The sequence below is a fragment of the Ornithorhynchus anatinus genome, chromosome 8 (genome assembly GCF_004115215.2).
Source record: "Ornithorhynchus anatinus isolate Pmale09 chromosome 8, mOrnAna1.pri.v4, whole genome shotgun sequence".
Lineage (NCBI taxonomy): Eukaryota > Metazoa > Chordata > Mammalia > Monotremata > Ornithorhynchidae > Ornithorhynchus > Ornithorhynchus anatinus.
The window spans coordinates 41,930,016-41,944,000 of record NC_041735.1 but is presented as its reverse complement, the minus strand read 5'-3'; the positions used below and the strand labels follow the sequence as shown (position 1 = coordinate 41,944,000).

The 13,985-nt window shown below is 37.8% G+C and overlaps 1 protein-coding gene across 13 annotated transcripts in view; it reads left to right on the top strand.

The window, feature by feature from the left end:
- The window catches only part of TBC1D5 (TBC1 domain family member 5), a 442,854-nt gene that overhangs the window by 158,301 nt on the left and 270,568 nt on the right, over window positions 1-13,985 (top strand). The window contains exon 1 of one of the 13 annotated variants that reach the window (XM_029070213.2): window positions 1,792-1,830. The exons of the other annotated variants lie outside the window; for them this stretch is intronic. The gene's annotated coding sequence lies outside the window, so the exon portion shown is untranslated. Of the gene's footprint in view, window positions 1-1,791; window positions 1,831-13,985 lie in introns of those variants that run through there. 13 annotated transcript variants of the gene reach the window in all.

The following is a 13,985-nucleotide window of genomic DNA, read 5'->3' as shown; positions in this document are numbered from 1 at the left end:
GATTAAAGAGTAGAAACCTGTAAAGATGCCCTGTCAGGGGACCCACTAGAGGCTCCTGTGCTCCCCCACCCAGGTTTCCGTGCATCTCGATTTATGACAACCCTTCAGAGTCTCCAGTAAAGTATGAAAGAGCCCGAAATGGTGGCTTTCAGGCCTCCTAGGTTACCACCTTCCCCCTAAAATTCCACCCTCAAAATAGAAATTTGGTCACATGGAAACCGTATTGGTGGATTAAATTACTACTATTCATACCTCACATTATTTCTCCATTGTTACTAGGGCAGATGGGGTAAAATATATTATGCAGGCTAGAGCTAGCCAACCGAGCAGCTTAATCTGACCCATTGGCTGGGATCCACCCTGGCTGTGATCCAGCAACTCCCTATCCCCCAGGCAGCTAGCATCTCCTTGCTTCCAAACCAGCTGTGGATGCAGTTAACAAGCTTCTGGCATACCCTGCCCCTCAAACTGGGGTTTGTAGATTCTATCCACATATAGCTTGGAGGCAGGAAGGAACTGCTATCTGGAAGAGTCAGTACTTCCATACATTAAGTTCCCCCCGCCCTCGCTGCCTTTGCTTTCTTCAGGAAAAGTATGCAGCCCCACCTGTCTTGCCACTTTCTAAATCTCTCCAAGGCTAAACTTAATACCTTCCCTCTGCACTGGACTCAACGTTAAGGGTGAAAACCCCAAACATTCCTGAGATATCGAGGTACTAGTAAACAGTATTTTAGGCCAGTTAAAAGCATTTCAGGAAAAGTCAGTATGGATAACCTTGTCATCACTAACAAGAGTAGCAAGAGAAGCAGCATGGCCTAGTGGATAGAGCATGGGCCTGGGAGTCAGAAGGATCTGGGTTCTAATCCTGACTCTGCCACTTGTCTGCCATGTGGTCTTGGACAAGTCACTCCACTTCTGGACTTCAATTACCTCATCTGTAAAAGGGATTGAGGGTGTGAACCCTATGTGGGACAGAGACTGTGTCCAACCTCAATTACTTGTATCTACTCTAGTTCTTAGTACAGTGCCTCGCACATAGTAAGAACTTAACAAATACCACCAGTATTATTATTAGTAGTAGTAGTAGTAGTATTTAGGACTAACATTCAATGCCTTCTCATTTTACTTTTACTTTAATCAGAGGTTTTCTGGTTGGTTTCCCCTTATCTCTTATTTTATACAAGGTCAGTAGCTACTGAAATTGCAACCATTGGAAAACATCTTGCAGTCACTTGACCTGTCACATAGAAACTAATTTTACTCCTGTACGTTCTTTGAGAAGATTCCAAGCTTTCCTTGGTTTAAATGCTTCCTTTACCCTCTTTCTGAAGTTGTTTTTTTTTTAATGACTGTTAGCATAAAGCTCATATCTGTATAGCGCTGGATCACAAATCACTTATCCTATGAAACAAAGTTGTGTTTATGTTGACTAGAATATAAAAGATGTGTAGAAAATTAAGTAGTAGTAATAGCTGTAGTGATAATTATTGAGCAACAGATCGAAGAGCTCACCTCCTCCAGGAGGCCTTCCCAGACTAAGCCCCCCTTTCCCTCTGCTCCTCCTCGCCTCCCGTTTCCCCCCCCACCCTCTGCTTTCCCCCCTTCCCCTCCCCTCAGCACTGTGCGTATTTGTATATATTATTTATTACCCTATTTATTTTGTTAATGAGGTGTATATCTCCATGATTCTATTTATCTTGATGATGTTTTGTTTTGTTTTGTTTTGCTGTCTCCCCCGTTTAGACTGTGAGCCCGTGATTGAGCAGGGATTGTCTCTTATCTGTTGCTGAATTGTACATTCCAAGCACTTAGTACAGTGCTCTGCACATAGTAAGTGGTCAATAAATACTATTGAATGAATTGAATGAATTTTCTCCCCACAAGGAGCTTGCATTCTAATGAGACAGACATAAAGGTATTTACAAATAGAGTTATCTGAATAAATAATTCAATGCATAAATAAACATTCAGGAATGCTGAGGGAAGGATTAAATAAGTACATAAATGCTGGAATTGGGCGCGTGAGTGTATACAGCTAGAATATTGGCAATGACAAAAGTCTAATTCAAAATCTACCATTACCTGTGTCCATTTGCATTAACTTAAAAAATATATTTTATCATTTGGTTCGATCTTTTCAGATCTTGGAAATGTGTTAACGTACTTCATATTAATTCCTATGGGACGTGGTACTTGGTTTAGTACAGTTTTACTGAACACACTATTTTCATGGCCCTAATTAAGAGTACTAACCAGGTCTAGCAGGACCAGCAAATATGCTCTTGAAAGAAGGAATGCTTTGAGGTCCTAAAGAATGTGCTGTATAAATATGAGGTGGTTAATTAACCATATATGCCTCATTACCACACTATTTAATGAGGGAAGACCTAAAATACCAGGTTGAGAGCAGATATATCAATATGATGCCTCAATTAAAAATTACATACCTACAGTCCTACCATTTAATCAGCATAAATGTATTTCATAATCTTTTAGAGAGCGGTTTATACCTAGAGCCTGTAGTGGTGTACACAATCAGAAAAATCTTTGAAGAGCTTTAGTAGACCAGCAGCAGTTCGAATGAATTGACCAGATAGGCCATCCCTACTGGTAATGCTCTTCTAACCTTCAACATTAGAATTTATGGAATTAAAGTTTAGTGTTTGAAAATTACACTAATTTTTAAATCTAATACTTAAAGTTATTTGAATGTGCAGATGTAATAATGCATGAAAGACCAGAGGAGTAAATTTATCCTTTTCTTTTAAAATCTTGCACATGCTGACATTTTCTCTTTGTGAAATAGAAGATGACTTTTTTTAATGCTGTTTTAAATTCTGAAGGCCATCGGTTTCCAGGATCTATTTCCAAAAATTTTCAAATCCCTCTTTACTTCATAAGCAAAGGGCCTTTTTATCTTAGTTGTGGCAAAGTTGAAGAAGCAGCACTACATTGCTTTTTCTCTCCGGAAATCAATCGAGCAATCAGTGGTATTTTTTGACTGCTACTTTGTACTAAGTGCTTGGGAGGAGTTCGGAACAACAGAGTTGGTGGACATATACCCTGCCTATACCTACCTTACAGAGTAGAGGGAAATGACAGTAACGTTTTGAACTCAATTGTATCTCTCAAAATGTTTATTGTGTACTAGACATGAATGATCAAAGCATTTTTATTTGTAGAAAGATTGTATGTTTTAGTCTACCGCCTATTTTGCTAATCCTACAGGTGGGTGTTTAATTCTGTCAGTTCTATAATAAGGAAATTATTTTTGATAGAAATCTGCATTATGGAAAATTAACATTTTAGTATTCTTCCCATACCTGACGCCATGTCACATTCTGTCCAGGTAGACACAAATTATTTTAAGAATATTCCCTAGTTTTGTCTTCATGTACTTTAAAAGTCTTGTAATGCAAATAGATGCTTTGGCAGAATTTACTGTAATAGGTGATTTTAATCAATTAAATCAGTAATATTTGTGCATAGTACAGTGCTCTGCACTACAGTAAGTGCTCAATAATTGCCATTCATAGATTTATAATATTTATTAAAGGCCTATTGTGTGACCAACTCTCTCTCCCTTATGTCACCTCTGCTCTTGGATCTGTACCCTTTAAGTATTTGACATTCACCCAAGCGTCAGCTCCACAGCACATACATATGCATATCCAAAATTTATTTGTTAAATTCATATCTCTCTCCCTCACTAGACTGTGAGCTTGTTGTGGCAGGAAATGTATCTACCAACTCTGTTATATTGTACCTGCCAAACGTTTAGTACAGTGCTGTGCACCCAGCAAGCGCTCAGGATATTCAATTAATTGATTCATGATTCTAATCCTTTGCGAGTAGCTCAACCAAAAAACATCATCAAGACTTCTTGAATCACTCATATCAGAGCTTTTCTTCCCTGAAGAGTAGAGTCTGTAGGTGCACACACATGTTTTTATGTGGATGATTAAGATGAGCCACTTATCGTAAATAAACTTTTTAATTTTCACATTGTGCCAAAAATGATCTGTTAGCACTACAGTGACTCCTTTTTGTCATTTTTCAATTCATCCCTTTACACATTCTGTTCACAGAAGGGCATTTTTCTATATGTTTATCTCCTTAATTTTAGTTCCTTTTCATAAACTGTAGCAAAGGTTAAGCAGATTTTCATTTTTGTTCCTGAAATTTAATTTTTTTAAACTATATTTATTCATGAATGTCTAAATAATAACTTTAAAGTGCTTTAGTGTTGACAACTTTTGGCCAGAAGTTTTCATCTGCACATAAATTCCTTTTGGGAAAAGAGAGCAGCATTACAATCAATATGCGTACCAGAGATTTTGAGAGAAACCCTGAAGTCAGAGAACATTTGCCAATAATACTCAAATCCATTATCTTGTATATAATACAGAATATAGTCAGTTTTGATATTTTAAAATATTTTAAATGACTGTCATTTTGTTATATAGAGTCTGTATATATTAATATATATTCAGGGTTTGGGAGTTATGGTTCTTTTATTTTAAATTGCTAGAAATCATGGCCTACTGTTTTAGTTGAACCGTGGTGTGTCCTCTGCTGATATAGGATGATCCTATTCCTTACCCAAGTGTTTGTGCAATGAACATGAAAATCTTTTATGATGATAAATGTTTCATCTCAGAACAATGCACACCCTCCTGGGATGTTCTGTTTTGGTTATTTTGTTCAGTTTGGGGGCTTTTTTTCCCCCCATAATTGCTATTACAGACTGATCCATGCCAAAGGAAAAAAATTAATATTGAAATTTAATTTTTTTACAAGCCTAAATTATTTTATATTTTTCTTGTAAGTTGTATAGGCCATTTTCACTCATTCAGTTGTACATATTGAGCTCTTACTGTGTGTAGCACGTAGTTCATCCCTCTGTAGACGTGCGCCTAAAAAATCACCTGTCTTTAAATCTAGATATGGTGAATATCCATTGTACTCTGTGTTTGTAGCCTTTCAAATTGCATATTGATTAAAAATTGACTTGGGCTGAAATTCTGTCAGAGAATCTATTCAACCAGTGTTAGCACTGCTTACTTAAAGCGAGCCTCCAATTCTGGTCAAGCTCATTTTCCTATTCATTCAATCGGATTTATTGAGCGCTCACTGTGTGCAGAACACTGTACTAAGCGCTCGGAAAGTACAGTTCAGCGAAAGAACGAGACAATCCCTACCTAACAGTGTACTCACAATTGAAGTACATTAGGTTCAGGAGGGTTAATCTGTTTCATATCGTTACTCCTTGTCTGGTGTAAATCAACAAGGTGGGCCCATGTCACGAAGCATGTAAGTCTAATCCCCTCCTCCATACACAAGGGAAAAAGGGCTCTAGGCTTCAGGCTCAGATTCTTCTTGTCCTTTTCCAGTTGTTTGTGGTTGTTTCTGGTCTTATTAATGGTGTAGCTAGAAACCAACCACCCCATCCCCCCAAAAAATGGTTGGGCATTTTAGATCTGATCATTTCCCGCTTTGGTGGTTAACATGGATCACTTAGGGCTCTTGAGTCCTTATTGGTTCTTTGTTGGGTTATTTCTGGTGCAACAGTAAAGAAAACAGAATATTGGACCAGCAGGAGAGCTAGGAAAAAGTTCAGATTTTAATGGGGGGAACTGATGTATTGGCCCGCACCTCCTCTCTTTCTATATAGAGATAAATCCCTCTCTATGGAGCAATGCTCTACATAAAATGGAAATATTCTTAATGACAGTAATTGTGGTATTTAACATATGCCTTCTGCACAGTCAGTTTAGATACAATCCCTGTGCCACATGTGGCTCACAGTCTAAGAAGGAGGAAAAGCAGGTAACCTCCTTTTAACAGGCTAGGAAACTCGAGCACAAAGGTGAAAAGTGGCTTGGCCAAGGTTACAGAGCAGGCAAATGGCAGAGCTGAGATTAGACCACAGATCCTCGACTCCCAGGCCTGTGTTCTTTCCACTAGGCCATGCTGCTTCTTGCCAGAACTCTGACATTGGAGTGAAATTGGACAGAACTCAGTGGAAGAAGTGGGGTGCATAGTTACTAGAATGTGATTGGGAATTGGTTATACAATAGTATAATTGTCTAATAGTATACCCATCAAATTATTTTTAAAGTTGTTCATGTAAATTAAATGATGGCATGGCTATATTGTAATGGCAACCAATTGCAAATATTTAAAAGTCATTGTTTATTGGAAGCCAGCTTTAAATGGGAATGCCCATATCTGTGCCTATGCGCACTCACATATATACAGGAATTCCCATTTAAAGTCAGCTTCTAGTAAACATTGTAAACTAAATATTTCAAACTAACAAGGGAAGCCCAATCCTTATAAAATGTGTGCTATTTGTGTTTCATTACTCTTTTGTGTCTCCAGTAATCTGCTGCTAATTTAGAAATGGTTGGTGAATTTTAGATGATACTGGGTTAAAGTGTAAAGATTTATTTCTAAGAGTATTACATTGAACATTATGTTATGGCATAATGCACAATGAATTTAATTTCACTATCATATAGAAACAGGTTCAAAACTTTTGAGACCTACTGCCATTTGAAAAATTTCAAATTATATGAATGTTTTGTATTGCCTATTACTACTGGAAAAGCCAAGAGTTTTGCATTTTTACCTGATTAAAAACTATAGAGATAGAGACTAATTCAGCAACTTCATTATTGTCATAATAATAATAATGTGTGGAATTTAAGTGCTTACTATGTGCCAGGCACTACTAAGCGCTGGGGTGGATACAAGTGTGTCAGGTTGGACACATTCCCTGTCCCTCATGGGGCTCACAGTCATAATCTCCATTTTACAGGTGAGGTAATTGAGGCACAAAGAAGTGAAGTGACTTGCCTAGGGTCACACAGCAGACAGTGGAGTTGGCATTAGAACCCAGGTCCTTCTGACTCCCAGACCCGTATTCTCTCCATTAGGCCAAGCTGCTTCTCATATGTGTCATGTGTTCAAAGAGTTTAAGGAGTGTGGAGTTGTACCTGTTCTCAGCAGAAATATATTAAATTGAAAAACTTGTGTTCAAGTTGCAAAGTTGAGATTTTAAATGCATAACAGTCAGGAGATTCTGATAATAGTTACCTTGGAAGCCGTAACTCATCCCTCTTGAGCATATGTAGGTTTTTATATTTCTTTATTGTATATATATGCTTACATTTTTTTCTTATTTGCATGTGTGCAGTATTGATGTGTGCATCAATATATACTAGATAGCTCATATGTAGGTATTTTGTAAACTGTACTTTTAGATTTCTTGACTTTTATCTTGCATGATTTCTCCTCCTGTCCCTTAGGAAGAAAAACAGTTCTCGTGATATTTACCAATTGTGCCTTATGCGGTAGGCACCAGTGCGTGATATATATCATCATACAAGATCTCTTATAGTCCTCATCCTTTTTTATGTGAGTTATTTATGAGGTGGTATATTTACTAATACTAAATCTGAGACCTGCAGGTTTAAGTCAACTTGGTCAAATGGAGAAAAGCAGGGTGAGGTAATAGAAAGAGCAAAGGTCTGGGAATCAGAGGACCTGGGTTTTAATTCTGGCTCTGCCACCAGTCCGCTGTGTGACCTTGGGGAAATCACTTAACTTCTCTGAGCCTCAGTTACCACATCTGTAAAGTGGGGATTAAGACTGTGAGCCCCACATGAGACAGGGACTGTTTCCAACCCAATTATTTTCCCAAGTGCTTAGGACAGTTCTGCACATAGTAAGCACTCAGTAAAAACGATTGACTGACTCTGACAAGATCTGATTGTTTTCAGTCAGGGCTGAAAGGACTCCATTTTTTGGCTAGTGGCCCAGTAACTCTTCGTAACCCGTTCCCTCCCAGTCCTCCTCATCTTCTCTATTGTCCCCGGCATTCAATATGAAAAATTAGCACTTATGAAGACTGACAAAATAAATACCGCTTGGCATTTACTTTCTATTTTTTACTAAAGAAAAAAAAGTTGATTTTCCCTCTAGGTGTATTGCATTGCTTATTTAACATGAATTTTTAGAACTGTGTTTACCTGTACAGAAAAAAAAGCACACCAGTATAAATATTTAAAGTTGTATCTCCCCAGTCAAGAAAATTGGGGGAAGAAATAAATCAGAGGTAATATAGCATACCCTGTTTGCACCTGTAATTTTTTAATAAAATTGGCTTAAAAGATTAAACAGAAATATGTTAGATTTAGTTTCAAAGATAAAACCAGATGTTATTCTAAAATAGTGTTCAACATTATAGGGGAAACTCAGTTCCATTTTTCATTTGTTGTAACACAGGGTAACCGGTAAAGATGCAGAGAAATTCCACTGATTTGTTAAACAGTTATCCACAGTACAGAGAAATGAAAAATTATACTGAAATTTAAAATAATTTTTAAATTTAAAGTTCCAAAGGTGAAGGCCATTCTTATGAACGCCTGTTTAATTTATGTTTTTACCAGGAATCATGATATATTTTAGCAGTGTTAAGTCCTTTGGATGTGTCAACAAGATTTTTTCTCTCTTTCTTCTTTATATCAAAAAACCCCGCTTATCTTTACTTGTTAACTGTATATAAATTTCAGCAGGAAATCCTGCATAATTGCATTGACATAGTTCTTATACAAAACTGCTATTTTATTATGCTATTCCATTGTATAGAAAAGTGTTATTAGACTAATGAAGTAACTCTGTTGTAGTATACTTGAAGCATACATGTTATGTTAGGTGGTATGATGACTACTTAAAGACTAACTCTTTCCCCTGTTGAATATCCATACAAAATAACACACATCACTTAATCAGTGGCACTTATTGAGTGCTTACTGTGGGCAGACCACTGTACATCGTGCTTGGGAGGGTACAGTAGAGTTGGTAGACACCTTCCCTGTCCACAAGGAGCAGCAGCATGACCTAGTGGATGGAGCATAGCCCTGGGAGTCAGAAGGACTTGGGTTCTAATCTCTAATCCTGTCTCCAACATATGTCTGCTGTGTGACCTTGGCAAGTAATTTAACTTCTCTGTGCCTGTTAACTCATCTGGAAAATGGGGATTAAAATGAGAGCCCCATGTGGGTCAAGGACTGTGACTGACCTGATTAGCTCGTATCTACCCCTGGTAGTACAGTGCCTGCCTGGCTCATGGTGAATGCTTAACACATAAGAAAAAGGATCTTACATACTGGAAGGGGGAGATAGACATTAAATTAATGACAGGAGAAATGGCAGTGTGCAAGGATTTGATGGTGAGGTGAATGTCCCATAGTTTAGGGGTACAGATTGAGTACATAGGGGACACAAAGGTGAGTGAATAGGGGTAATCCAGTCTTAATCAGGGAAGGCCTTTTGCAGCCTTTTGTGAATTAAAGGATGGATTTGAAGGTGGGGAGAGTGGTGGTCTGTCAGGGTTTGAGCTGGAGAAAGTTCCAGATCAGAGAAGAATATGGCAAGAGGTTGGTGACAAGATGAACGAGATTGAGGTACAGTGAGTAGGTTGGCATAGAGGAGCAAAGTGTGCAGATTGGAGTGTAGTAGCGAGATGGGCGAAGAATGGTTGGAGGAGAGTGATTGAGTGCTTTAAGTCTGATGTTAAGTAGTCTCTTATGCCAATGCAGACAATATAAAATACTTTAGCAACCCCAAAACCTGCCGTGGCCATTGTATAGACTTGTATCTCCCCTTGTTTTTTAAGTTTTGCTACTGGTAGTGGTAATGAAGGATTCATTTAGGTTCTAGCCAATGCTTTACTGGTTCCTGTTTGCCCTGATAGGGAGACCTTTAGACGTAGATCCTAAAAATGCAATGGGAACAGAAGGGGAAACAGCATTACAACCATTGACAGAAGAAAAAAAATTGACCCAGTAAAAGGCATTCTAGATGCACACATAGGAGCACATAAGTGATAAAGTGACTGGTGGAATGTCATGACCAGGGAGGTGGAAAATTTAGCAGAACTAGCCTCCTGGAAGAAATGTTTAGTAGGAAATCTTTGAGGATGGAGAGGGACGTGATTGGTTGATTTGAAGTAAGAAGAATGTACAGTAGGTTGGAATGGGTGAATTAGGATGCAGGTAAAGTTACGAGCAAGGCACATTTCCTGATCAAGTTTAGAAAGACCTCCTGTGAGTGGTATTAGTTCAGTTTCCTTTCCTGATAATTATCAGGAAAATGGGTGAAACCTGAGTGAATTGGGGTTTAATCAAGACTAGAAAAGCGTTTGGTAATGCTAACCTAGTTTAGTGATCTACATCTCAAAATTAATCCAGAAAGGCCTTAGTTGTAAACTAGAGTTAGGATATGTATATGCAGAAGGAAGTATATTTTAAGGAAACTCCATTCTCCTAAATCAGTGGAATAGGAGTTTAATCAAAATTACTTTATTAATAATTGTGCTTTCTCACAGCGTTATCTTCTTGTGGGAGTGTATGTTAGGACCCTTGTGTCCTCATGCTTCAGATTAGTTCTGGCTTTGGGAATGTGTTGATTTGTATGTCTGTTTTCAAAGTTCTAAAATACAAAGGGAGCAAGGAAACACCTGAAAACTGGATTTATATGGTTTACCTGAACCTGGATTCAATTAAGGTTTCTTGAAACTACAGTTTTTGTTGTGGGCTTTTCTAGTGGTTGTCAGACAGACCAAAGATGAAAAATTAGAATAATAAAAACTAGAAATAAAGCATTTGTACTACTGACTGAATATTAAACTGACTGAATAAATGTCTTAATCTGGCAGAATGACAGTGATAAAATGATAATCAACTAACAGATTCAAAGTGTGTTAACTGTCAGATAATGTGGTATTACTGTGCCATTAAAAGACAGCACTATAGAATTAAGGTCAAAGTCTGTTGCCAGGTGTTCTATTATAGCATCCCCAGTTTGACTATTTCCCACTAGCCCTTGTTCTTAGCATATGTCCTGAACTTTATAATGGACAGTTACGATCACAGAAATGTGCATATTCTCCCTGATTTGACTTTTTAGCATATTTTCATCAGCTTTCCAATGGCAATTATGCTTCTTGACTATATTGATGAGGACTAAATACTCTGTAGAGAATGAGTCACTACTGTGTATGTCATAGTGGATTCGGCTTGGGCATAAGAATCAGAAGACTATAGGTTCTAATTCCAGATCCACCATTTGTCTGCGGAGTGACCTTGGACAAGTCACTTTACTTCTTTGTGCCTCAGTTACCTCATCTGTAAAATGGGGATCGAGACTGTGAGCTCCACGTGGTACCTGGAATGTGCTCAACCCAATTTGCTTGTATCCACCCCAGCGCTTAGTAAGGCTCCAGTCACATAGTAAGTGCTTAATAAATGCCATAAGTATTATTGTTATTATTACTGTACCTTAAAGAGACTTTTCTGGACATGTCCTTGAAATGAAAAGTGTCCTTAAAGGACACTTTAAATGCTGTTAGCAAAGAGACAAAGTCATTTTCAGGTCCTTTGCATAGATTGGCCTACTTAAATTTAGGAGAGAGATTTTTCAGTATAAGGATATTAATTTACAGCCTGTTGTCAGTTAAGATCGGGAAGGACGTGGCATGGTAATCCACTACATGTAAATCCAGTTCAAATTTATGAAAGAATATTTACCATGTATTTTATCATGGAGTCTTCATTTCAGCATTAGATGGCTTCTTTTAGCCATTCCCATTCAAGATCTTTTCCCACTTACCACCCTTTGCACAAATTGTGTGGTATGCAGTGATATCACTCCTCTTGCCTAGCATTCTGCAATGCTTTCCTCTACTAAATCCCAGTTCCAATTTCATCTTCTCCAGAAGTTTTTCTTCTGAAATCCTATCCCCTTCAGATATCCTTCCTCAGTCAGTTTTCTTTCCCCTAGGTCATCAGTCATCAGCATTTATTGAGTGTTTACCGTATGCAGAGCACTGTACTAAGTGCTTATATCCTCCCAACTACCATCTTAGCCCTTTAGTACACCCTAAGCCATCTGAATCACTGACGTACTTATGAATTTTCATATGCTACCATTTTACCACCCCTTTATTAACTTGAATAACCTTTCTCACACGACCCATTCTAGACTCAGAGCTAAACATGGGCAGTCTTCTCCTAGCAGTGTCAAAGGGCCTTTAGGGTTGTTCAACCCCTTATGAAGACTTGCCTCTACCCCAACGGTGGTTATAAGGTCTTCTTTGTAACTAGAGAGCATCAGTGGCTATTGGGCAATGTTGACAATCTCTCCTTTGGGAGATGATGCATCTTCTTTCCTTCCCTACAACTCCATTGCCAACTTTCAACCAGACATCTGATTGGTTGATTTGGAATCACAAAGCTCTCCAGTGGAGCATCTTAACAGTTTGAAATTACTTTTTGTAGATGAAACTATTGCTCTTACTCTTGCCCATTTTGTTTCTTCAGCCGAGGGACACGAGCTCCAAGCCCATAGTAGACTGGACAGTATTTGTGACTGACAATTTTATTACGTTTTCTTATTCCTCTAAAAGGTAACATTTAGTGTTCCTAGAGCACTGTTGGGCAGTGATTTTGGCCAGTCATCAGTAAGTATGATTGATTTGGTAAAGTCATTTTCCAGAGGTAAGATGGTGGTTGGCAGCAGAACTACCCAGGCGTGAAGAGAGGAGTATGTAAAGAGAATAGAGCAAGTGACCCAATTAATCTCCCTTTAAGGTCACATCCCAAGAATACCTGGGTAGGTAGGAAGTTCAGAGAAGTGGCTTCTAATGGTATTTAATTATGGTATTTGTTAAGTACTTACTATGTGCTGTGTACTGTTCTAAGCATTGGGGTAGGTAAAAGATAATTGGTTTGGACATAGCCTCTGTCCTACGTAGGACTCAGGTCTTTATTCCCATTTTACAGATCAGGAAACTGAGGGTCAGAGAAGTAAAGTGACTAGAAAATATAGTGTGTGAAAGAGCAGACAATAAACAACCAGGAAATATCCTTTGCCTTTTGAGAAATGCAGTTTCTTTAAGTAATATTGTTCCGTTCAGTCCTGTTAGTTCAGCTTACAAAAAGCGATTTGAGTGTTGACAAGGTATACAACAAATTCCAAGAGATAGTCTTGAATGGGTGGATGTGGATCATTTTTGTGAAAAATATCTTGTGCCTTTGTGGAATGCACAATGGTCTTGTATGCCCATGGGGATTTCACTGTTGAAAATGTCATCCTTAAAAATTAAAGAATGATTCAAGATCATGCATCTATTTATTCAATTGAAAGAAGAAATTCAGGATCATAAAAAACATTTTCACCTGAACTATTTTTAGATGCAGTTTTTATTGTATGATTTCTAAATGGCCACAGTAATAACATAAAACTGTTTTTTTGGGGGGGATATTTTGTTTGTTTTTTTTTAACAAACTACAGGGGTCTAAAACTGTTAGCCACCTTTAGAAACATTAGCTCTAAACTTAGTTTATTACCAAGTGTGATCCATCTCCTGAAATGGTATTGTAATTCTCAGATTCTCAGATTATGCGAACCAGACTGGACTTCATACCTGCTCCCAACAGTTAAATTTTTAATGGAAGCTGATAAAAGAAATAGTAACTCCTATCAGTTATATCCTAATTTTATAATGTGATTATGAATTAGCCATACTAGGTATATAAAACTGATGCATATATTGGAAAAGGAGAGAGAACCATGCTTTAACACTTTATGGACATCATCAATGGGAATTAAAGACACAACAAGCCTGGAATCCTGTGTGCTTTATTTTTAAAGTATTTATAGCTTGAACCGACATGGTCCTAACCCAATACTGTCTTTTGCTTTTGTCTTTTTAAAACAAAGATTACTGAAAAATCTCTACGTACTTGTATTGCATTTCTTACCTTCATTCATTGGCCTGTAATTTACCTTGAATGTGAATTCAGGGCTGACCTTAATAACTAACAACATTTCATATCTAACAACAAGTTTAGCAGTGAAAATGCCCGTTATAAAAATATCTCCACTTCAAAACTGGAAATTGTTCCTAAAATCTT